Raw genomic sequence first — 26,745 nt, 5'->3', positions numbered from 1 at the left:
TTTTTCCCAAAGATGATACAGTTAAATGATGGTTGGGCTCAGAATGAAAGACAGATTTCCTAGCTGCAAGAGTATGTTCTCTCATCTTCTTTCCCCTACCATCACTCTTTAACAACCTTTCCAATTTCTCTGTTCTTTAATTCTCAAAACAAAAGCAATTTAAACTTGCACATTTAAAATCACCTTAATTTCCTCGTGATAATTGTTTTTGGCATAAGCTTTTGTAAAAAGCTCTCACTATATGTAGGATATAAATAGTTATATTAAAAAATTGTCATACCAGTAGTAAATATGACCCACACCAGAATCCAGGCAGTGGAGTGCCTTTAGCCACACATCATATGATTGTGAAAGTCACTGAAGGCCTCCTAAGGGCTCCACATATACTCACTTGCTTACTCTTAACAGGAGCCAGTGAAGTAGGTATTGTTATTTTCTTGATTCTATGTTACATCATGAGTGAGCGATAGAACTGGGATTTAAATCTAGTGGGCCAATGCCCAAGTTTGCGTATTCATGCTACTTTATGCAGATTCTTAATATTTATTAAGTAAAAATGGACACTAATGACCCTTCTCCGGAGAAATACATTTTCTTTTCTTTTCATCCAACCAAAATATGCTAAGATAAAAATATAGAATACTTCTTTCTGAATTTCTTCCTACTCGAATTCTGTCTATAATTTACCCCTCATGAACATTTAATGGACATAAAAGTTAATACTTTATACTACACCCATGGCTAGAGTCAACTTTAGCTGAAATCTTGAATACACTTTAGCTGAGTTCCTGGAATAAAATAGAAGAGTCTGCAAAAATGTCAGAAGCTCCATGTTATCCATATTTCATAAATATTTTCAAAAGTTATTCTTATCCTTTGTTAAACTAATTCTGTCACTCTGTTGAATAATATACAGAATTTAACATCAGCTGGAATGAAATTTTAGCCATAAGCTAAATACCTGGTTTTCATATTCGGACCAGCATTGTTTCTATATCTTATTACTGGTTATCTCTGGTTTTATCAATCAATTCATTAAAAAAAAAGTCAATTATGGATTATAAACTCTGGGAACTCACCCAAATTAAAAAAAAAAAAAATAGGCCATTCCCTTGAGAGGTTCAATTATTCATTTAGGGAACTACTCAACAAAACTATCCTCTATACTCTCAATCACACTATTAATTAAAAATAAACCTACAATGTCCTGGAAGAACAGAATCATAATTTTATCCTCACATTTCCAGAGTCTGGCTCTGGTGGTGTTCAAGGAAAAGCCCTTTATGTCTGATGGAAGCTTGTAGAAATGAGATTAGTTTTTCAATGATTCCTGAGAATGGCAAGCATTTCATTTCAGTTTTACTGAACGCTTAACCACTGACAATGACTAATGCTCATAAGGAGCGAAAATCATCCTCTGGCTCACAATTTCATTATTTTTCAAAGAATTGATTTTTTTGTTTGGGCAATTTGAAATCATTTTTCAAGATGCAAAAACAGATTTCCTATTATTGGTTGGGACCTTAACAAACTAATAATGATGACCTTGTTCTGGAGATACTGGTTTGTAACCGTCTCTGAATTTTAATGATTCTAGGGGCTTATGCAATAGCGGAGAATCAAACACATGACTTAAAGAATGAAACTATTGTTTTACTTGTCATTTGTCTGCACTTAATGCTACTTATGTCCATAGAAAATTCTTCTGCTCCTTGTCTGGATGGAGTATAATCAGAGTAATATACTCCATGGCCTTTTGCATTATTTTCTCCTTGTGATATTTTATTAAACAACTAAAATTTGTTTAATAAGCATAGTAAATCTCCCTACCAGCTACTATTGAGAAACATAGTGATTAGCGAAGACATTGGAAATGTAATTACACTCCTTGTCTCCAAAATGATAGAAGTCATCACTTGATATATGGAAAGAATAAAACTTTTTGAAAGTCAGATCTGACTTTCAGTCAAGGCTCCTCAACTTCCTAGCCACGTGACTTCTAACGAAGAGCCTAACCTCCTTCAGCTTCAGTTCCTGAGCTGGATAACTCACTTGTGCTCTCAGATGCACTGTCCACCCCTCCGCTCTGTTTTGTCACGGGAAGCTGACCTCCTGTGTCCATGACTATGTCGCCAGACCTCCTTGCCCACTGGCTTTCCTTTCGAGCTGTGGGGAACCTGGCAGGAGACTGGAAGGAAGTGGGATCCAGTGCTGACTCTCTACCTCCCTTCCTGCAGAGTCCCCTCTCTGGTCGGCTCTGTCATTTGATTAAAGGTCACAACATTTCTCAAGGTATCCTGCTCAACCAGTCTCTTTCCAGGGTCCTGCATCCCCTTCCACCTCCTTCTCTTGTCCTTTGAGCCTGGATCTGGGAACAACTCTATTATGACAAGCTCTGGGGAGACTGCACTATCGTCTGTGGGTTCCTCACCATGAGGACACATTCATAAAGAGTCTCTTTATTAAACCGTCCTTGATTAATCCTAATTTGAGAGTCTCATTTGCTTCCTGCCCAAATCCTGACTGTTACAGTTCCCCAGCCCATACAAACAGAGATAATCACACCCAGGGTTATTGTGAAGAGTGAAAAGATAAATACGTGCAGGGCCAGGCCTTTCCTTGGGGTTCAGTACATGTGTGCCAAGCTTACAGTCCTTCGGTTCAATTATAAATTTTCATTATGTGCAAAAGTGAATGTGCTATATGCTATGAGATGGATCATCAGATTTCTCAGTTTAAAAATTGGTGTGATGTTTCTGCATTATAAAGACTTAAATAGTAAAGTATCGGAAACTCAGGAGGAAGTCCACCTCCCCACTGATCAGGCAATTTGGTTCCTAGTCACACAACACCCTGTATTCTATGTAAATAGATTTTTATTCACATAGGCAGTGTCTGAACAGAACCCTGAAATGAGGAAAAGTTGGTAAAATCCTACTACAGATACTACTAAGTTGCTTCAGTAACATCTGACTCTGTAAGTACCGTGGAGTAACACTTAGTAACATCTTACTAAATTAAACAGGAAACTGGTTATTCCTTCTGCTCAAGAAATATTATATGGGTTTCTAAAAGGAGATTTCTGGCTGTGGAATCCAACTATGCCAAACTTATTTTATTTCAAATAAGCATATTTCATTGATTTATCATCTTATGGCAAAGGAAATATATAGAATTTCCCTTGTATATATCACATGGTTTATTCGACCAGTTTGCCAGGTTTTGCAAATACCGCTCACTTACACTCTTTTTGAATCTATTTAGTCCAGATATCACATTTATACAAAAATCTGTATATATTTGGAGTCACCCAGCACACTTGATAATCTCTTTTATAACTTGACAAATCATTCTGACTCTTAGAACAGGAATTTAAATTATTCACTAAACACGACTTGGTTACATTACTTGGAGAAACCCATTTACTATCTTCATTTCAAATATGGAGCTGATTATGATAATCACTTCAAGGAATTATGTTTAAATAGGCTAGATATTTGAAGGACCCTGAATTGGTATGTATTCTCTGAGCTGAAAAGGAAAATCTTAAAAGGGAATTTCAAAAGAGAGGAAACATTCATTTTGTCTGTAGGTCAATGGGAAAGCACATTCTTTTAGACTACACTGATATAATAGTAGCTAAACATCTAGCAGACTCTTTTGTGTGTGCTAAGAATGGTACTAAGCATTTTATATCTATTATCAAATTCAAAAGTATAAAATAGTGTGCAAAGGAAGGATAGCTTGTGGTTGCATTTATTTAAAGACCTAACAATGTTGCCCTAACTAAATAATGCTGTGCTTCCTTTCACACATAACAGGAGACTCCACAGACAGGTGATCCTAGGCTGGTGGCGAAGCTCCACGATGCCCGCAGTGACCCCACCTCCTTCTGGCTGCAGGGGTGGGACACCCCTCACACTCACAAGATGCCTCAGAGCTTCCACTATAGCATCCATCTTCTAGGCAGGAGCAAGAGGAAAGAAAAGAGCACAGGCAAAAAAATAAATAAAATAAAATAAAATAAAATAAAATAAAATAAAATAAAATAAAATAAAATAAAATAAAATAAAATAAAAAGAAAGGAGGTACCAGGCAGTTAAGGGTACCACCTGTCAAACTCCTTATTTAACAACTTCCACCTGCATCTCTGCAGCCAAGACATGACCATCCTGAAAAGTGTCTGTAAAATGTGGTTATGTAGCTGCGGGTGCTGCCAATGTCATCAGTTTGCAGTTCTTTCAATAACAAAGAATGCAGAGTGGGTATTGGTTAGGCGGCTGGCTGCCTCTGTCAGAGGTAAGTATGGTTGTTATCGCTATTTTGTGGATGAAGAACTTCAGCAACTTGCCTAGAAAGCGGTTGGTGGTACAGCTAAGCCTGGAACCCCTCCTGCCCTTAATATTGATCGTGCTTCTATTTTGGTTAATCAAGCTAAAACTCCCAAGTTCTCTATTTGCTGTAGAAAAAAAAACAAAACAAAACAACAAAAAAAAAAAAAACAGTATTTTTTTTCCTATTTTCCCTCACCAAGATTTAAGCTTCAAACCTTTCCCCAATGTTATTTTAAACATTTTCAAGCCTACGGAAGAGTTGTAAGAATACCGTTAGAAACACAATTATAGTCTTTACCCAGATTTACCCATTATTAAAGTTTCATCACATTTTTTGTCTCTTCCTATTTATACACATATGTATACACACAAACATACACACATACGTGTTTACAAAAATACACACCTGTGTCTATGTATTTACATACATAAACATTAAAATAAACATTAAATATACATATTAGTGTACAATATATATTATAAACTCTATCTTTGAAGAATTACTAGCTAACAAACAGCATTATCCTTCATGCTAAACGCTTCTGATTTTTATCGGCTAAAAACAAGGGCATTTTAGGTTTTACCTGGACTGTAGATTCTGGATTAAAGCTATCTGTGCCTCAATAATTGTTAATGTTCATTTCTTCATATTTCAAAAGTGCATTGGGATACTCCACGACACGCAAAACCTACAGTAAGATACTATTTTTGCATTCAATAAGGAATACACTGAAAGAACAGTGGATAAGAGTCAAGTTGTAGAACTAGTTCTTTCATTAGGAAATTAGAAAACTAAAAAAAAAAAAAGTAAATTAGAAAACTGACTTCTGCATTCATTCAACAAATAGTTATTGTATGTTTATTACGTGTCTGGCATTATCCTAACGTTTCTAGATTTACTTTTTTTAAAAGATTTTATTTATTTATTTATTCATGAGGGATACAGAGAGAGAGAGAGAGAGAGAGAGAGAGAGAGAGAGACACGGGCAGAGGGAGAAGCAGGCTACATGCAGGGAGCCCCATGCAGGACTCAATCTTGGGTCTCCAGGATCACGCCCTTGGGCTGAAGGCGGCGCTAAACCACTGAACCACCCAGGCTGCTCTAGATTTACTTTTATTAATGTAATGAATTAGTCTTTCAGCTGGGTCTTAGATTGGATATAATAACAATTGTTTGCATACATATTCCTAAGTAAGATAATTCTACTGCAAGGATCAACACTGGAAATTATTTTAAGGCCCAGATTGTTAATACAAGTGAGTGAAACTTCTTATGGGAGACGGAAGAGTGAGAACTATAATAGAGACAATAAGTCACGCCTAACTTATCCACATTTAAGCACTTGAGAACATTGTGCACACAGAATACACCTACAGGCTATGTTCCACCTGTAGCCCAGCAGCTTTCCACTTCAGATTTTTGCTTTTTTTTTTCTCCTCTTGCTACATTTGTCTAATATACTTGCTTGAGTTGCTCTCCAAGCCCTCCAACAGTTTCTGTCTTTAGTATAAAAGTCCCTGACTCTCCATGATTAGTAATTATTTTTCATATTCTCTACTGTTTCTATTATCTGGTTCCTCTGGGGCTCATTGTTCCGTTTGTTCATGTTACTGCTTTTTGTCCATGCTACTGGTTTTCCTCAAATGACTGGTGATACTTGGATGCTTTTAATATTTAAAAGTAAAGAACGTGGTGTGTCAATATGTGTGTTAGTCAGCTAGAGCTACCATAACAAGTACCACAGACTGGCGGCTTACACAACAGAAATGTATTGTCTTACAGCTCTGGAGGTTGGCAGTCCAAGATCAAGGTGTCGGCAGGGTTGGTTCGAGGCCTTTCCCCTTTACTTACAGATGGTTGCCTTCTTCCTGTGTCTTCATACCCATCTTCCCTCTCTGTCTGTGTCCAAATTTTCTCTTCTTACAAGGACAGCAGCCATATTGGATTTGGGCATACTCTAGTGACCTTATTTTAACTTAATTACCTCATTTGAGGCCCCATCTTCAAATACAATCACATTCTGAAGTGCTGGGTGTTAGAACTTCAACATATGAATTTTGGGGGGACACAATTCAACCCATTGACAATTCAGGAGGTGCAAAAGGATTCCTCATGAGTTTCAAAAATTCCTTTTGATGGCAAGGCTCCCCTCAATGAGATGTCAACTCTACCACTTTGTAAATAAATGGGCAGAAATGCTCTAAGGCTGGGGGTAGGGGTTGGGGAATGGGTTCCATTACAACTAAAAAGGACACAAGAAAGACTTTATTCTGGGGATAGAGTAATTCAGGGTTATTTTACTCCTGTGTGTAGCTGACTTCCTTATAATCTTTTTTTTCTCTTTTCTCTCCATAGTAGACATCTGAAGTTACCAAGTGTCATCTCCTGTTTGGCTCCAATGTTTATGTTAACAACACTTGCCCTCCTCCACACCCATACAACAAACACCCATCCACTCTTTAAAGGAGCTATTCTCTCAGGCTTCATCTAGGGAAGGAATATCACAGCCTGTCCTTTTGTGTACACAAAATAGATCACTGACCCAGCTGTTTTCCTTTTCTTTCCTTGTTTGTCCTTGAATTAATGACCCTGCAGGTTGTCCTGGGGCCTACTTCCTTCCTGTCTGCACCCTTGCTGATTCAAGCGTGTATCCGTCTGGAAGTCACACTGAGAAGGTTCTAAAGAGCCATCTCAGTACTATTCCCTTGGTTTGTTTCTCTTGCTTTCTCAAAACCTGTTCTTTTTGTCATATTTCTAACTGACATTTCAATGTGAGTTGGGAGGTAGGAAAGAAATCCTTGTGATCAATCAATGACCTTGATCCAGAAGTTATGGACGCCAATTCTAATTCCTCCCAAACCACATTATCTAATAATGCATTCGGTAAATGTAAAGAGATCAACATCAAGCCCTGCCTGAAGTGGACACGGTATGTTTCCCCTTACAGAGAGTTAGAATAATATTCCTCACATCTTTCCATGATTTCTGTACAATGAAATCAAGTCTATAACTTCTTTCATGTTCTGGAACGCACTCCAGCTTTTAGAGTTGCTGGGTGATCTGTCCTTACCTCCTCAGCTATCTGGTACCTTTTCTTCCCTAGTTTTTAGCCCTCCGGGTTGGAAATACTTTCTAATAGCAAAGTATGTATTTAATTGGCCTAAGCCTTGACTTCATCTGAGGCTGTCACACAAATTCAATCTTAAAGTTATCATACAGAGGAAGAACCCAAAATTCGCAGACAGTGAGATGCAGAATCAAACCTGGTGGTGAGCTGGAGAAGAGCTTTGTGACTGTTTCTGATTTTAAACATCTCAAGTGTTTATGACAGATTGAAGTTTCTGAAGAGGGAAGTTAAAAGAAAGAGAAAAACTTTCCATCCTATTCACCTCATTTGGTTTTCTATATCTGGCCTAATTCCAGCAGTGACTTGAGACAGGCTTCAGTGGAAGATGCACGTGATACCAAACTCTAAACATGGAGATTTTTAAAAAAAGATGCATGTACCGAAAATGACTGTATACTGGGGTCTCAGGGTCTGTTGGACGGTTTAAATCAGTGACAACACACCCTGGGAAGTCGATGGCTTAAAAAATGGACAAAATGCAATGGACTAAATTTGCCTTCTTTCAAAACCCCCTTCAACCTTGTCAAATACCCCAGCTCCAAGTAGCAAGAGTTGTTCCAGATGGTATCATTTTTACATGTAAGCCCCACAGTCTTACCAGGAACACAATTCTGTTGCATATATCTGCAAGAGCTCAAAAGGAAATCACAGAATGTCAGGAGGATGTCCAGTAAGTAAGGATAATGAATTCAAAGTCTTTTCAGAAAGAACAAGATTGAGAGAAATTAGCAAGTAGATAAGGGTAGGCAGAGGGTGTTAAAAACAATAGAGAAGGGTGTTGCCTGTGTTCTTCTCTAGGATTTTGATGGAATCTTGTCTCACATTTAGATCTTTCATCCATTTTGAGTTTATCTTTGTGTATGGTGAAAGAGAGTGGTCTAGTTTCATTCTTCTGCATGTGGATGTCCAATTTTCCCAGCACCATTTATTGAAGAGACTGTCTTTCTTCCAATGGATAGTCTTTCCTCCTTTATCGAATATTAGTTGCCCATAAAGTTCAGGGTCCACTTCTGGATTCTCTATTCTGTTCCACTGATCTATGCGTCTGTTTTTGTGCCAGTACCACACTGTCTTGATGACCACAGCTTTGTAGTACAACCTGAAATCTGGCATTGTGATGCCCCCAGATATGGTTTTCTTTTTTAAAATTCCCCTGGCTATTCGGGGTCTTTTCTGATTCCACACAAATCTTAAAATAATTTGTTCTAACTCTCTGAAGAAAGTCCATGGTATTTTGATAGGGATTGCATTAAACGTGTATATTGCCCTGGGTAACATTGACATTTTCACAATATTAATTCTGCCAATCCATGAGCATGGAATATTTTTCCATCTCTTTGTGTCTTCCTCAATTTCTTTCAGAAGTGTTCTATAGTTTTGAGGGTATAGATCCTTTACATCTTTGGTGAGGTTTATTCCTAGGTATCTTATGCTTTTGGGTGCAATTGTAAATGGGATTGACTCCTTAATTTCTCTTTCTTCAGTCTCATTGTTAGTGTATAGAAATGCCACTGACTTCTGGGCATTGATTTTGTATCCTGCCACGCTACCGAATTGCTGTATGAGTTCTAGCAATCTTGGGGTGGAGACTTTTGGGTTTTCTATGTAGAGTATCATGTCATCGGCGAAGAGGGAGAGTTTGACTTCTTCTTTGCCAATTTGAATGCCTTTAATGTCTTTTTGTTGTCTGATTGCTGAGGCTAGGACTTCCAGTACTATGTTGAATAGCAGTGGTGAGAGTGGACATCCCTGTCTTGTTCCTGATCTTAGGGGAAAGGCTCCCAGTGCTTCCCCATTGAGAATGATATTTGCTGTGGGCTTTTCATAGATGGCTTTTAAGATGTCGAGGAATGTTCCCTCTATCCCTACACTCTGAAGAGTTTTGATCAGGAATGGATGCTGTATTTTGTCAAATGCTTTCTCTGCATCCAATGAGAGGATCATATGGTTCTTGGTTTTTCTCTTGCTGATATGATGAATCACATTGATTGTTTTACGGGTGTTGAACCAGCCTTGTGTCCCAGGGATAAATCCTACTTGGTCATGGTGAATAATTTTCTTAATGTATTGTTGGATCCTATTGGCCAGTATCTTGTTGAGAATTTTTGCATCCATGTTCATCAGGGATATTGGTCTGTAATTCTCCTTTTTGGCGGGGTCTTTGTCTGGCTTTGGAATTAAGGTGATGCTGGCTTCATAGAACGAATTTGGAAGTACTCCATCTCTTTCTATCTTTCCAAACAGCTTTAGGAGAATAGGTATGATTTCTTCTTTAAACGTTTGATAAAATTCTCCTGGGAAGCCATCTGGCCCTGGACTCTTGTGTCTTGGGAGGTTTTTGATGACTGCTTCACTTGCCATCAGGGAAATACAAATCAAAACCACAATGAGATACCACCTCACACCAGTGAGAATGGGAAAAATTAACAAGGCAGGAAACAACAAATGTTGGAGAGGATGTGGAGAAAAGGGAACCCTCTTACACTGTTGGTGGGAATGTGAACTGGTGCAGCCACTGTGGAAAACTGTGTGGAGGTTCCTCAAACAGTTAAAAATATACCTGCCCTATGACCCAGCAATTGCACTGTTGGGGATTTACCCCAAAGATACAAATGCAATGAAACGCTGGGACACCTGCACCCCGATGTTTCTAGCAGCAATGGCCACGATAGCCAAACTGTGGAAGGAGCCTCGGTGTCCAACGAAAGATGAATGGATAAAGAAGATGTGGTTTATGTATACAATGGAATATTACTCAGCTATTAGAAATGACAAATACCCACCATTTGCTTCAACGTGGATGGAACTGGAGGGTATTATGCTGAGTGAAGTAAGTCAGTCGGAGAAGGACAAACATTATATGTTCTCATTCATTTGGGGAATATAAATAATAGTGAAAGGGAAAATAAGGGAAGGGAGAAGAAATGTGTGGGAAATATCAGAAAGGGAGACAGAACATAAAGACTGCTAACTCTGGGAAACGAACTAGGGGTGGTAGAAGGGGAGGAGGGCGGGGGGTGGGAGTGAATGGGTGACGGGCACTGGGTGTTATTCTGTATGTTAGTAAATTGAACACCAATAAAAAAAAAAAAAAAAAAAAAAAAAAAAAAAAAAAAAAAAAAATAGAAGCCAAAAAAAAAAAAAAAAAAAAACAATAGAGAAGAAAAATGGTGTCCCTGCTGAGGAAAAGAGAAAGCTTTGTGGTTTTAACCTTGAAATTCCCACCTGAGAGCCTCAAAGAGAAAAGGAAGGAACGGGGATAATATCTTGGACAATTTGAGATAAGGAGGAAGACACAAGGGATGCCTGCGGGGCTCAATGGTTGAGCAGCTGCCTTTGGCTCAGGGCATGATCTCAGGGTCCAGGATCGAGTCCCACAGAGGGCTCTGCCCGGGAAGGCTGCTTCTCCCTCTGTCTCTCTCTCTCTCTCTCTCTCTCTCTGGGTCTCTCATGAATAAATAAAAATCTTAAAAAAAAAAAAAAAAAAGGAAGACGACATCAAGTCACTAAAGTCACTACTGAGAAGTCCCAGAAAGATCAATGTAAGCAGATAAACAGGAAATAGAGGTGTAAATGTGTAAATGCAAACTGACGTAAAGTACATATTAGAAGGAGTAGAATCTGAAATAGAAAAAAAAAAGAGAATAACTCATTAAAACCACACAAATATGTATGTGAAGGAGCTGTACTGCACATAGAAAAACATACCATACTAACTTTGAGAGAAGAACAAAAAAACAAAGTGGCTTTTTATAGTTTGACTGAACTTTGGAGATGTTGTGGGAACCAGGTGACCATGGCTCAGTGGTTTATTTAAGAAAGACTACATAAATACAAAGGATCAGAATGCACACACACACACACACAAAGAAGAATGCACAGAGTTATATTCTTAAAGACACTTTGAAAAGGCAACTACTTAAAAAATATTGTACCTGCTTAAGATGCAATGTATTATATCACATACCTTTATAGTAACAATGGGGTAAGACAATAAATTTGTTTTCATAAAAGTGGCAGAAACTAGTAACTGTCCCCCAGGGACTCGAACCCCTTGCGTTTTAACTGAATACACAGCTGCCCAGGCAAGACTGTATTTTCTCTGCCTCTCACACAGCTGGATACAGCCGTGAAACTCCGCTCTAGCCAATGGGGAAGAGCAAAAGCAGTGTCTGGGTCTTGCTCTGGGTCTTGTTTAACATCTTTCTAGGCTCTGAATGTGTGTTTCCCCTGAGCCCAAATCACATACTGAATCCTAATGTCCAATGGGATGGTATTAGAACACAGGGCCTTTGGGAGATGATTAGGCCATGAGAGTGGAGCTCTCCTGAATGGGATTAGTGTCCTTAGAGCCCCACAGAGCCCTAGCCCCTTCCTTCATGTGAGAATACAACAAGAAGTCTGCAACCCAGAAAAGGGCCCTCACCCAACCATGTTGGCGCCTTGATCCAGAACTTCCAGACTCCAGAACTATGAGAATAAAGGTCCACTGTTTATAAGCTTATCTAGTCTGTTGTGTTTTATTATAACGACCTGTATGGACCTAGATGCTTCCCCTTCCTCTATTACTGACTGGAGAGCTGCAACATGAACGGTGATGGTTCAGAGCTGTCTTCAAGCACATAGCAAGGGCAATGGCACAGAAGAAGACATAATGGCCACATAGAAAGGACGTGAGTCCCTTGGCTATTCCAGAGAGTAGAAACGCTCTGTCCCATGCATGTAAGAATAAAATAAACTTCTATCTTACTTAATCAGCATGATTGATCTCTTTCATTTATTTATTTTTAAAGATTGTATTTATTTATTTGAAAAAGAGAGTGTAAGCGAGAGAGAGAGAGAGAGAGAGAGAGAGAGAGAGAGCACTGGTGGGGGGAGGAGCAGAGGGAGAGGAAGAAGCAGATTCCCCACTGAGTAGGGAGCCCGAGGCAGGGCTCAACCCTGCTGGGACCATGACCAGAGCCCAAGGCAGACAGTTAATTCCCTAAGCCCCCCAGGCACCCCTACTGAGTCTCTTTTAAAACAATCATCTCATATAGTAAGCCTGTCAGTACTACCTGTAACGACATCTTTTAGCAAATAATTTTGCTTCTTCCAAGACGAAAATAACGTGTTCCATGATTTAAATATTTCATCCCATCAAGATGAAAAGAAATCTGAAGAGTTCATTATAATCAAGGAGTTCCTTTCTGCTTGTGTGTGTGTGTGTGTGTGTGTGTGTGTGTGTGTGTCTGTGTGTGTTGTTGCTTGAAGAACAAAATACACGCCAGCGATGGTGGGGAATTAAACACTCAGCCCTGGAGAAAAAAGCCAGCGAGCAAAAGTTTGTGTGCAGGGCACTCTCATTGAACTTACACGCGGCAACTATCAATCCACTCACGAACTTAAATGAGCGATAAATTGAACTTGCTTACTTACCTTCTGTAACCAGACCCGACCGCGGGCTGCTGTCCCCCAGCCCCAGCAGCCTTCTCAGTTGCAGGGCGTCCCTCTCCACTGCCCCCACCCTCCTCCACAAACCAGCAGCCCTCCGCACAGCAGGCAGCCTCCAGGAGTTTTCAGCCAACACCTGTCCCGATTGGCTGTTACCGGGGCTCTACAGTTGCTAGACACTTTCCATTACCCTTGTCTTCACTTCAACTTAATTTTAGCTTTTGGTGCCCATTCCACTGAATGGCAGGAGCCATGTCAGTTGCTTCAAGGTCCTCACCCCCTTTCCCAGGGCTTTCCCCTAAGTTCCAGAAGGTGTAAGTAGTACAAAGGATTGGACAGCGGGTGTGAGATTGAGGACGGAGGGATCTTACCCTATAGTATTAGAAAAACGTTCTTTGGTGGTTTTCCATCTCCTCTCTGATGTCACTGGCCCTCAGCACTTGGCTAGCAGATCCCTGAAATGTTAACAGCGTGTCTACTTGGTCCCCTAAAGGTCTTCAATGCTGATTAAGGACAGTTTAGGAGTTTACAGCACAATCATCAATAACTCTAAACTTTCGAGTGCCAAGTTCACTCAGGGAGAAAATTAAGAGACTTTGATGACTTCGCACGTCATTGGTCACCAAGGTTTGGATCTCAGTATCTGCAAAGCTAAGCAAGCCAATTAAACAAAGGAGTTGTAAACTGTCCAGCTTCTAACCTCAGAGGTGCATGGAGGTCCTTCAGACACAGGCATATGGCCATCCAGAGGCAGCCGTGGCGAGCAGGGGGGATCAGTGGGCTGGGGGGTCTGTCCGACGGGGCTCTAGCACTTCAATAAATAGGCATCAGTATCTCCAAATAAGGACTTCATAAAACAAAGAATGGGGTTTTTTTGTTTTGTTTTGTTTTTTGTTTCTAGTTGCAGAGGTCATGGGAGCAATGTCCAAGGAAGAAATAAAGAAAAAAATAGTTAAAGAAGATCGTAAGAGAAAAATCTAGATAGTTGAAAATTACACAAATGAATGCTAGAGAGAGAAATTTAAAAGACAAAAAGTAGCTTGGACTTGAGGGAAGTGAAATTCAGCATCACTGGGGCTCCTGGCTGGCTCAGGCTGGGAACCCTGCAACTCTTGATCTCAGGGTTCAAGCCCCATGTTGAATATAGAGATTTCTAAAAAAATAAAAATCTTAAAAAAAAAAATACAGCATCACTGGTTTCCAGTAATAGGATAAATAAGGAAGTTAATGCCCCATTATGAGCCGGAAAACAAAGAATGAGATTAAATTCAAGCAGCAGTGATGGAGTAGGGCATACGAACTGCTTTCTCCATGATAAGAACCAGACATGATTTGAAATACTTCCTCACTACTGAGGATCCTCCCATGATAGTTCGGAAAACAGACAGGAGGGAGGCTGACCGGGGCCGCTCAGGCAGCCTGAGAGCTCATTCACTGCAGGGACTTGGCTAGCAAAGAAGGAGTGTTTATAAATATTACTGTACGTCTCCTCTATTTCTCTCAATTATATTAAAAACAGCTGCTATCAAGGAACAAACATTTGGGCCTTGATTCTGGAGCTGTGATTTCCAACTCCAGAATGCACTGATAAATATGACATTTAAACAATGTTTTCAAAGCCTTGAATAAGATGCTTAAGTGAGTGGTGGTTTCATCCTTCCATGTTCTTCTTTTTATTCTGGCAAGACCTTTGACCCTGGTTCTGTTCCTTTAGGACAGGACATAAAAACCTGAATTGCACAGAGGATCCCTCCCCACCCTGCACTGTACCTCCACGCTCTCCACTCCCACCCACCAGACCTCAGAGGTCTGCTGGGACTGAAATTTGCCTGTAATGATGTGCTGGTCAATCAAGCGGGCACAAGAAGCTCTGGGTTTTGGTGTTTGCGGGGTTTTGTGGTGTAAATGATCCCACCATGGCTGATTTCAAAGATGGCTACATTTAAGGAACAAATGGCTCATAAAATTCCTGAGAATGTCAAAATGGGCTCCTGTGGGTTAGCAGGCAGATCCACCACACAGGGATGAGGGAAGTCTCCTGCGTCCAGTCCTCTGGCCCGTGCAAGATGTGGTCCAAGCCTATGAGCAGTCTTTCATAAAAACAATAAAAATAACAGCAAACTCCCGGTCCCCATTCTTTACGTGCCAAGATTTGAAGTCTTTGAGAGTAACGTTATTGACGTCCACAGGCACACTACAAAGGTATTATCATGACGCCCAGGAACAAAGGATTACAGGACCTAACACAGTCAGGAGCAAGGTCACAACTACTAGAAGTTCTAGAAGCAGAATTTAAACCCAGATCTGTCTACCTCTAAAATCCATGGCCTAACCCTGACCCGGCCTTGCTTCCTTTACATGTAGCCCAGTCATCCCGATGGTCTTTTGAAAGTCCTACTGCTTCTCTCCAGTAATTTCCTGCCATTTCCCTTGACCTTCATTGGGTCCCATGTTCTCCCTTCCTCCATGGAAAGGAATCCTTTGCTCCTGGAGGGCAGGGACAGCGTCCCAGTCATCTCTGCATGCACCAGCCTCCTGTGAGCGTCCTATTAGTATTTGCTGAATGAGTGAATGAACGGAGTGATTCAAATTGAATCCATAAATTGGCTTTTTATTCCTGTTGTTTAGAAAGCTCCAGTGGCTGCCATCCCCGCACCCTCCAGATCCCGCAACAGAGCCTCACCATGGAAGCCAACTTCGAAGGTCAGGCTGGAAATAAGAAAATGCAGTGAGGCCTTCATTTTTAAGTCTTAAGTTGAAGACATTGCTTAGCACCTTCACTGGGTTTAAGTCTTTTTTTTTTTTTTAAAGTAGAAGATGAAATACTCATAAGGCAATATTCCCAGTTCCGAGGTCACCTGGGCCAGTTCTCACCTATATGTATATCTCATACATTCATTAAAATGCAAAACTTTCAGGGTGCCCGGGGGGCACAGTCGGTTGAGCATTTGACTCTTGATGTCAGCTCAGGTCTTGATCTCAAGGTTGAGAGTTCAAGCCTCAAGCTGGGCTCCATGCTGATAAAAAAAAAAAAAAAAAAAAAAAAGCAAAACTTTCAAATGGTCATTTCATGGCTTTCCTGCCCCCTAAATGATTAAGTATCACCTTTCCAGACTTGAGGCTATAACTAGTCACCCTGATTTGCAGCTCTTTGACCTATAAAACAGGCTCATAAAAATTATAGCCTAGAAAGCATCTGGAGCAACTCATAGACAAGGCTGATAAATCATTTTATAAATTCATAAAAACTTAAGAGTGTTTTCAATTGAATTATAATAATCACCCTACAAAAGGATCTCAGCAGGTACTTTTTAAAATGAGGCACACTGGAGTTTTTAAGCAGCAGTGTCTAAAAGGCTATTTCTACCTGTTTGACTTCCTTTCATTATGTGTGAATTAGTTAGGCAAATTAGCCTGCACTTCTAAGGCCTGTGACATATGTCAAATCCAACAGCTGCTAAGCGTGATGTCAGTCGAAATGTGGAAATCTGATCCATTTCACAGATAACTGGGTGACAGGCGACCACTTGCGTTTCAGTACGACCTTCAGGTCTCTTTTTGCTGATCCCAGAGGCCCAAAGTAAGAATGTCATAGATATCTTGATTTGGGTTTTTTGTGACATATCTGAGAATAACTATTAAACTAGAAACCCTCTTTCCACATAGACGTATCTTTCAATATACAGCACAGAATTATTTTAGCAAGTTCTTTCTAACAGGCTATTTTTTATTTGCTTTCCTGAATTAATCACAGTGCCTTGCTCAAAGAAGGCCCACAGCAATATTGTCTGATTGACTTACTGACCTTTAGTTCTGGTAAAACAGCAGGAGGAAGGGACACAGGGCTTCAGTTTTTATTAGCTCAGACTTTTCAGCTGATGGAGAGTTGACTGTATCATCTTTAAGTACAAACACAGTCCGTTACTGGGTAGCTTGGAACTTGTGTCAGATAGAAAGATCCTCATTTAATGTGTATTTCAATTAGTTGTCTGCCCTCATAGATATATTAAAACAGGATTCTTCCCTTTTAATTAATTTATAAAACTATGGCTTTTGGAGATAACCTAAGTATTCTTAGAAAATCTCGTTTCAAATAGCCCATGATCGAGAACTTCCAGTTTTCCAGTCTTAAAGTGAAAAACAATTTTGAATGTTTGCTAATGAGCTAGTTTTGACAAAAATATTTTACTTGTTCATTCTTTCCATCAGTTTTATAGCCGTGAAATGTTAGCAATTTTTCAAATATTAGAAACATTTACAGAGAAGAAAACCTGGTAGATGGGCTTCCTGTCCTTTGTAGAGTATTATTTATGAGCTATTTCATTTACCCCAAAATGAGAAACTGGTGTTTTCCATTCTTTAACTGCACACAATGTCATGTGATTCCTAAGCAGCAATGTCACACTCAACAAAAATTATAGATTACATTTATGGTTTCTATAAAATGAGATTCCTATCCATGCAAGCTAAATATTTTAAAGTCTTCTTTCTTTTTCCTTTTTTTTTTTTTTATTTTATTTTTCTTGGTACGGGGGAGAGATTGATTGGGCCAGTGCTGAAAAAGCCTCAGGTGAGGATGAAATTAGTTGACAGGTTGGAGGTTGTTGGTGCCTGTGATTGGCAAAATAATGGTTTCCTAAAGATGTCCACATCCTGAGATTTGGAATCTGTGGATATGGTAAGTGACATGACCAAGGAGAATTAGGGTTGCTAATAAACTGACCTTAAAATAGAAATATTATCCTAGATTATCTGGGTGGGCCTAGTGCAACCACAAGAATCCTTCAAAGTGTAAGAGGGAAAACAAGGAGAAAACCTGAAGAAAGTGTGATGATGAATGCAGAGTCGGAGAGATGCTAACTGCTGGCTTTGAAGATAGAAGACACTTCTCAAAGTGTCTCAAAGCTGGAAATGGTAAGGACATGGATCTCTTCCTACAGTCTCCAGAAAGGGGATGCAGCCCAGTTGATAGCTTGATTTTAGCCCTGTGAGACATGTGTCAGACTTCCGACCTCCCGAACAATAAGATAATGAATTAGTGTTCTTTTAAACCATGGAATTTGTGAAAATTTGTTACAGCAGCCATGGAAAACTAATACACTGCCAACTGAATAGAAAGAATCCACTCTGGGGAATTAGAGAGACCTCAGTTAGCACAGGAGCTGCCTATGCCAAGTGGCTAAACACAAACACACTAAGTGCTGACACAGACTCTTATTCAGAAGCAAAAACAAAACAAAGTCCAGCTGTGGAGATTGGTTGCACCACAGTGGGAATGTACTTAACATTACTGACCTGTACGCATAAAAATAGATGAGCTGGTAAATTTTATGTTGTATGTACTTTACCATATAATAATTTTTAAAAACTCAGAAAATTTTCACATACCCCTGAACACCACCAATCTAGGGTTAATAGTTCACAAGGGAAGAGGAGTCTGAGTCATGTTACTAGAAGAAATATCCTTTTCCTGTGTAAGACCAGACAATGGTTTAGAGAAAAATACAGTTGTGCTTGGTGATAGATGACGTCTTTGTTCAGAACTAAGGAGAGAAACACCTACAACCTCTGCGTGTATAGACTGTAGACCCAGACCATTACTTCGGTCATTGCTTTGCCTTCAGAATCAGCAAACATTAAGTCCAAGAGGCACTAGCCGGAAGTGTTCCAGTCTTCAATTTATAAGACCAGACCAAGGGCACAGATCAGAACCCTCCTGTGAGGACAAATAGAATTAAAGAAAGGAAGTGGGCACAGGAGAACAGAAAGAGGTGGGAAAGATACAGTGTCTTCGTGGGACCGTGTCTTTTCAGGAGCCCGAAGTTCAAACACTTGCTTCCAAAGGAATCGGTAACTGTCCAAGTTTCAGCTTATGGCTCCCAACAGGTATAGGGGGAGAAAGATGAAAAGTCAATGTTTTGAATAAGGAACTCTTCATCTTCTCCGCCCAGATCTCCACCTCTTGTGTTTCCTTCTTCAATCAAAGACACCACTACTTGTCTGTTCTAAGAGCGTAGAACTTCAAAGCTCCTTCCCCACTGGGAAAGAGCAAAATACTCCCGAATCTATTTTCTACCATATTAGGGACTTTCTTCAGAGTCTCCTGGCTGTATTCCAATCATCTTCTCTTGGTTTGATGATTTTGGTGGACTTTCTGTTACATTTCATTCTGACTTTGACCCTGAATACTGTCTTTCTTCGTTCCCAGCTTCAAACTCTATAGACCAGAAGCCAGTTCTCCTACCGGTGTGAACAGCCAGCCAGCCTAGGGAAAGGACAGCCCAGGAGAGTGTCACACACCATAGATGCCTTGAGAAGCAAGACCACCATGTGAAGCCTAAGCCATAAACTAGGAAGTTATTCTAGAATCTACCCTCTCCTTCACTGCGTGCCAGACTCCCATGGCCTATTTCCTCACCCCAAATACACACACATGCAATCAAATACCAAGTTATGCTGATTCTACCTCTTGAATATTTCTGGAATTTATACTCTTATTTACATCTGCACATACCAGCCCTTTGGTTTACACGCTCATTATTTCTTACTTGAAATTTTGCAGCTGCTTTTCCATGTTAGGGCAGGTTGCTTGGAAACAGACTCAAAAGCAGATTATTCTGTGCAGTATGGTTATTACAGAATGCACTGAGAACAACAACTAAAAGCAAGTGAGGGAAGCGGGATTGGACAGAAACAGAAATTGAACGAGGATGCAGATATACCAGAGGCCTCAGCTTACCCCACAGGGCTCTCTGAGGCTGAGCTGTCTCAGATTGAAGAAGGGGGGCTGGCCATCATGTAGGGACTACCCATTGGATATGGGATCTCCCCAGGCAGAAGCCACAGTCCCAGGGGTGCAGTCTGGGTGGTACAGCACAACATCCCCTACAGCTTCCTCAACTGGATTCCCTGTCTTCAGCCTCCCCATTGTTGCCATAGTAATCATTTTAAAACAGCAGTCACATTCTCGAACTGCATAAATATAATCCTTTCTGTTCATCTGTTTGTTTTTTTAAAATAAGAAGATGCAATTCCAGGAGTGAGGGTGAGAGAAAATAGTCAATCAGATTATGCCTTGGTTAAAAAAAAAAAAAAAAAAAAAAAGAATGCTAGTTTAGAAAAGGACATGCTGGGGACACCCCGCCTGTATAGCTCAGTCAGTTAAGCATCTGACTCTTGATTTTGGCTCAGGTCATGATCTCAAGATTTTGAGATCAAGTTCAATGTCAGGCTCTGTGCTGGGCACGGAGCCTGCGTAAGAGTCTCTTTCTCCCTCTTCCTCTGCCCCTCTCCCCATCTCGACCTCTCTAAAAATAATTAATATGGAAGGTAGCATTAATGACCAGAAATTGCCTATGTTTATGTGGAGCTTGTGGTTATAAAGTAAAACCTTCAAGAATTATAGTCAAGGCAATAATGTAAGTTATTTACTAAATCCTTGCCAGCTAGAGGAATGTGGGTGTTCTATATGCATCACTGTTCATGGTCACAGCACTAAACTCTTGCATTATGTTGGCCACTTTACGCGGGGAGAAGAGCTGAGATGCAAAGAAGGTAAAACCTTGCTCATTATAGACATAAGAGGCAAAACTAGATTGGAACCCAAGTTGACCAACGCCAAAGTTGGTCTTGAGATTTGTTTTTCTAGTTCATTGGCATTGGAGCTTTAGCCAAGAAGAAAATTAATGGCCAGTTCTGATTTGGTCATAACTAGAACAAGAAATATTCTCATCAAATTTTAAAATGTAATGTTTGTTCAGTGATGACAGATAAGAGAGTTTGCTCTTTTTATGATCAGCTACCGTGAAACAGGAATCACTTAGCATGAAGAACAGAAGGTCACAGAAAGAAATGAATATGCTTTTTGCTGATGAAAGTCACAGCACAGAGAATGAAACAACAAGAGTAAGGGCTGGAGTTGTCACACTTCAGATTTATATTTATTAAAACTAGTAACCCCATCAGGAAAAAATATTGCTTCATATGAATTACACGTGTGTGCTATGTAATTCTTCCGAGAAAGCTCAGGACTGAGCTAAAGGTCTACAAAAACAATGGTCCCCTCATATAAGACTAGCTGAAAACTGGTGAGGCTGCATCAAAAGGAGTATTTAGGCAAGGACAATAAAATGAATGGAAAACAAGAAATAAATGTTTTCAATAAGTAATAGAAAATCAATGAGGCAATGAAGTCCTTTCCTAAAGATGAATGAGGTGAAAATATATATTTCAAACCTATAAATCTTGTCTGCCTACCACCCCTCTCACCCTGTAGAATCTACTAAGAAGGCCATAAAGGATAGGATTTATTGTTTTGTTCCTACAGGAAACATTTATTGAATGCCATCTCCGTGCCAGGCTCTATGGTAATCACTGGGAAAGCTGTGATGAATACAACATACATGACATCATGTGGCTTATATTCTAATATGAAAGCAAATAAATAGTGGTAAGCTATGAATAACAGTAAAGAAGGATAAAGGTAGAGAGATGGTATGTTTATACAAGGTGGTTAGTGAGGTCCTCCCGGAGGAATAGCATTTGAACAACTACCTGAATAATGAGAAGAAACTGAATGAGAAGATGCAGAAGACAAGGATCCTAGGAAAAGAGAAAATGAGTAAAATCATAGTTGTATCAACAAAGTTTTTGAACTTAGGTAAAATCCAGAGCACTCCTGCCTGTGTGAAATGCAGTGAGGGAGGAAGTACAGATTACATCACAGAAGAGGCTGAGACCCAATGGGAAACTCATCGGATTTGGGATTTGGGATGTGGCTGCTAGAAATATGACTGTAGAAGAGCAGGAATGCTGGTGGCTTGGACCAAAGTAGAAACAGTAGAGGTGGTGAGAGCTGGTCAAATTCAGGAGATACAAAGTAGAATCAAAGGGAAGACTGAAGACAACTTCCAGGGCTTTTTATCTAAGCAATTGGGTGAACCACAATGCCATTAATGACGACTGGCTGGGGAAGGAGCAGGGTGGGTATGAGGAAGAGGCGTGGTGGTCCCTAGAGCAGTTATTCTGCTTTGGACATGTTGAGAATCCAATACCTGTTAGACATCTGGCAGAGATTCTAGGTAAATAATAAGTATGTGAATCTCAGCCTCAGAAAAGAGGTTATGGCTAAGGATGAAAAATTTGGGAAGTTTAGTATTATTGGGATTTAAAGTCAAAGGACGGGAGGAGCACACTTAGATGGTTAATGTCGGTAGAGAAGAGAAGGTATCCAAATATAAAACCTGGGACACACTAACACTTAATAAAAAATTAATAACACATTGATTGGATCCTACTATTCACTAAACACTTTTCTAAACACTTGACCCGAATTAACTTATTTTTTTAAAAAACACTCAACTTCCCTCCCCCCACACTAATTCCTTCCAATATTGAAAGTCAACTGAAATATTTTATTAAGTCAACTTTAAATATTTTATTTAAGGGAACATGAAATATAACTTTTCTCTTAACACAAACATAATCACTTTTCTTAGCATATCTCATCATGAAGGCAGATACTGTTTTCTTTTTACAATGAAAAATAACTTTAATAAGCTGACTGAAAAACTGCATCTGCAGATGGAAAGGGTTAACTGAAATATTAATGAAAATACAGCAATATTTGAACCAAGGATTCTTTTTTTTTATTGACGCATAATCGACATATACAATTATATTAGTTTCAGGTGTACAACATAATGATTTAACATTTATATTTGTTTAATCCTTATAACAATTCTCTAACATAAAAATTATTTTACCTTTATTTTACACATGAGGAAACAGGCAAGGACCAGCTAAGAAACTAGCTAGTAAGTGATAGAGCTGGGATATGATCAAAAGCCATCTGGTGCATTGAGGCAGAGAAGGAGGCTTTAGGAAAGGGGACAGAAAGAGCAGCCAGGGAAGGAAAATTAGGATAGAAGGGATGAGTGAGATAAGGACTGAGAATAGAATAGATTGGTTGTGTAGAAGTCACTGGTGGTCCTTAGAAGGGCTCCTAGGAGGAATCGATGCCAGAAGGCAAATTGATTAGAGAAAATCCATTCTGAGAATGTGGAGACACTAAGTAAGCCTTGCTGTTGAAATGTGTTCCAGAAGGTACTATTCACGCAAACTGTAACGTGAAGCACACTTCCTGGAGCCATGCAGCATGGCGGCATTGAGTATATTGGTTCAGATACAGGGAGGTTTAGAGATTTGGGGGTGGGAAGATGCAAAGTTCCTTTCTAATAGTTTCCATTTTCTTCATGAACTAAGAAGCATGCACATCGTATGAGACAAAATAGTGGAAAGAGGATGTTACTTGAAGAGAGAAGAGGATAAGGGGAGTAGTCCTTCAGAGAGAAGGATAAAATAACAAGAGAAATGTAGTCGGATTGGTGGGCAGAGTGGCAGATCCATTTGAAAAAATATGCTAAGTATCAGTGCAGTTTTGAATTTTTCTCCAGAGTCACTCAAAACTCCTGAGGACAGGTGCGGAGTTCTGAAAGATGAGATTGGTCAACGTGGGTGCTAAGGAGTTGGGAGTATAAGCCAGGGGTCATCACACTGATTGGCTATGGAAAACAGGAAGTGACAATGCCAAGGGGTTAAAAAGAAGAGTGAGGGTTGGGTTCCCATGTGGCTCAGTCGGTTAAGCATCTGACTCTTGGTTTCAGATCAGTTCATGATCTCAGGATGGTGAGATCAAGCCCCACATACAGCTCCACACTGGATGTGGAGCCTGCTTGGCATTCTCTCTCTCCCTCTTCCTTCCCCTCCTCTCTCCCTCTCCCTCTCTTAAAAAAAGAAAAGAAAGGAGGTGGGGGGCACGAAGAATGGAGTGACTATATTGCCAGAATATTCCAGGATAAATAGGTGCCTTTGATTTCTCAACCCTAAATAACTGCCAGGACCCCAAATCCAGACCAACAGGAAGGGGTTCATGAATAGAATAATCATGCCCCCACTCTGCTCATGACAGTCGTATTTTGTACAAATCTCCTGGACTAATAATTAGTAGGAGCACTTTCATTCTCAAAATGGTCTCTCCTTGATAATAAGTTATGTGCTCACCCTACTGTAAAGGAGGTGCAGCCCACATCAAGTGTGTGCAAAAATAAAAATAGTTATGTTAAGATGGAAGAGAGAAGAATACCTAATATATCTTAAATTCCTGCAGTGAAACAGAACACTGTCTTAGGTGATGTTCGTGTTTAATATGTGATCCAATTTTGTCTTAAAAACAGCAGCTTTATAAAAGTAAAATTATCATCCTGATTTTACAAATGAAGAAACAGAAGGCTCGTCTCATACTTTGCCTAAGACACAGACTGAATACTCAGCACGTTTGAAATTTCAACACAAGTCTTACTGGCTCCAATTTGAAAAAGTTGAGTCTGCAAGCGGTATATATAGCCTGATAAACAAAAGAAAGACAAATGTGTGTATAACTTATAAAACTTTGTATTTAAAAATGTTTTTTAAATATTTTCCTTTTTTTTCTTTAAAACTATTGCTAAACTGTGTTGTCGGAGTGTTTATATGTATATACAAACAAAGTGCTAAATCAAGAATAATCCCTCTTGACATACCTTGGATTCTTTAAAATCCAGCATGACCCGCCAGAAAACCATCCTTTAACAGCTATCAACCAACAACTATGGCAGCCTTGGCTTAGAAAATTTGATAAAGACCAGTTAGTTCTACTTTGCAAATTTATGGCTGCGGTGAGTGACTTCAAGGATGAAGAAAAGGCTCAATAATATGCATTAATGATCAAGTAATGCAGAACTATATAGAATATGCATAAATTGAATTCTAAAAAAAAAAACCCAAAGAGACAGAAAAAAGGAAAGAAAGGAGAGCAGAATATAGGTAGGTAGGCAGAGAGGGAGGAAGGGAGGATGGGAGGAAGGAAGGATTCAAATCTGTGAACCAAAGTAACTTCTAGGCAGGCGCCAAACCGCTGCGCCACCCAGGGATCCCCCAAAGTAACTTCTTAAAAAATCAAACAAAAATTTGATCCGTGCCTTATGATCTTTTTTTTTTTAGTCTGAGATTTTTCATAGGAGGATTTTTGTTGGAAGGGAATTTGACTTGTACAGATTTCTAGACAAAATCTACTTCTACGAATGTAGACTTATCAGTCACAGCAGCCATGAATCCAATAGTAGTCTTAGAAGGAAAACCATTAAGCATTAACCCTGAGGCAAGAACCCTGAGGATTCCTTCTCTCTCCCTGAGTAATCCTGCGCATCACCTGTCGCTGTTTAGACCCGAATCGTGATGATTATCTAGCCCAGTTGAGGTATCTTCCTCAGGAATTAAGCGTGGCAGGAATTTTAATGTAAAATACAGAAACAACTATAATTATTAGCAGGATTGTTGGGGGGGTTACAAAAAAAAACAACACAAAAAAGCAAACTAAAAGCAGAGGAACACAGAGGAGCCAAATTATAAGTAAGTAGAAAGTACAGCATAAAGATATGAGGAGGGTAGTGAAGGTGGGGACTAGATGGAAGTAGCAAAATTGGAGACAACACAACTGGGATGAAAGAACCACCAGTGGGGGCCCCATGCAATACATGCCCTGTCCCCTGGAGAGTCCTTGAATCCTGAATGACCCTGCCTTCCAGGGCAGGCTCTGCAAACTGTGGCTGCAACATGGCTCCCACTTCTTCCATTTTGATTCAGCTATTTCAGTCTTGTGACACTTTTATCTCCCTTACTGCTGTGCAGGTAGCCTCGTAATAAGTCCCCATCATGTCCAGCAGCCTGATATTCTTTCAACCATATCCCCTAATTACACGCTTACTATCTTTGAATGACTTCCACCTTTCTGTCAAGGACTAAATGATCAACGATTGCAAATGCATGATGATCTTATATTTTGTGGACGTGGGGAGTGCAAAAATGAAGGAAAGGTTATAAAAGAAGGAGAATAATGGTGGGGAATATGGATCATGGGGCTTCCAGAGTTTGGGGATGCAGGGGACTGGTGGGGTTTGCAGTAGGTCTCCGGGATTACATTGCTCTATTGAGTTATCGTAGTCCTATTAACTGATCTTTGTTTCATATACTGAACCCCTCGATGATTGTACAAGTTGTCCCAAGTAGGAAGGGACAGTCCGGTTTTAATGGACCTTGTGTTCCAAATTAGAGTTCTGGCAGTAAACGGGCATAAAGGGTCTTGCTCATTTCCTCTGGTCCTGCAGGTTTCCCAACTTCCATGTATCACGGATTCTTTTCTCAGTCTAGTTCTGCTGGCCTGATGGGTAATATTCTTCACAGAGTCTTACATTAAAGTGATTGGCTGTCCTAGTTTTTTTTTTTAATGGTGAAATCAAATATTTTATTAGAATGTGTTTCTCTGTACACCTGTATGTAAACTATGTGAGCCTCTTTCTTGTTCTTGTTAACCCTCTTCTTCCTTCCTCCGTTCTTTTTTTGAATTGAGTGGAACGGTGTCAGTTGGAGGTATAGTGAGGGAAACAGTCAGTTAAATTAGCCTTACTAATGGGTCTTAATAATAACCCCCTGTTCACTTGGCAGAGGGTGGCTATGGAGCACCCCAACCTCATTACAGGCCGGCACTGAGGCACACCCAGCACAGTCAAAAGCAAATGAATAGAATCAGAAGGGAAGCAAGATAGTGAGACACGGCTGCATATTTCTGAGTCCAGACAGGAAATCACCACCACGGTGAAGACAGGGTGTCTCTGTTCTCCTGGAGGAGTGGCTGACTCACCACTGCCTATTCTTGGTTTGGACCTCAAGTGTCTGGACCTTCACTTTCTTTCTAAAGAAAGTCCTTTGGGGCCACCTAGGACTCCAGCCCTGCAGCGGGCACTGTGGCCCACATT

General features: G+C 40.0%; 1 long non-coding RNA gene across 3 annotated transcripts in view; it reads right to left on the bottom strand.

The window, feature by feature from the left end:
• LOC111098403 overlaps positions 1 to 13,412 on the bottom strand; it is a 39,384-nt gene extending 25,972 nt beyond the window's left edge. For all 3 annotated transcript variants that reach the window (XR_005368167.1, XR_005368169.1, XR_005368168.1), the window contains exon 1: positions 13,267 to 13,412. This is a non-coding gene — a long non-coding RNA (uncharacterized LOC111098403). The remainder of the gene's footprint in view (positions 1 to 13,266) is intronic.
• Between the last annotated feature and the right edge of the window lie 13,333 nt (positions 13,413 to 26,745).

The sequence above is a fragment of the Canis lupus genome, chromosome 12 (genome assembly GCF_011100685.1).
Source record: "Canis lupus familiaris isolate Mischka breed German Shepherd chromosome 12, alternate assembly UU_Cfam_GSD_1.0, whole genome shotgun sequence".
Lineage (NCBI taxonomy): Eukaryota > Metazoa > Chordata > Mammalia > Carnivora > Canidae > Canis > Canis lupus.
The sequence above is the reverse complement of the archived record's forward strand: the minus strand, read 5'-3'. Positions and strand labels throughout refer to the sequence as shown.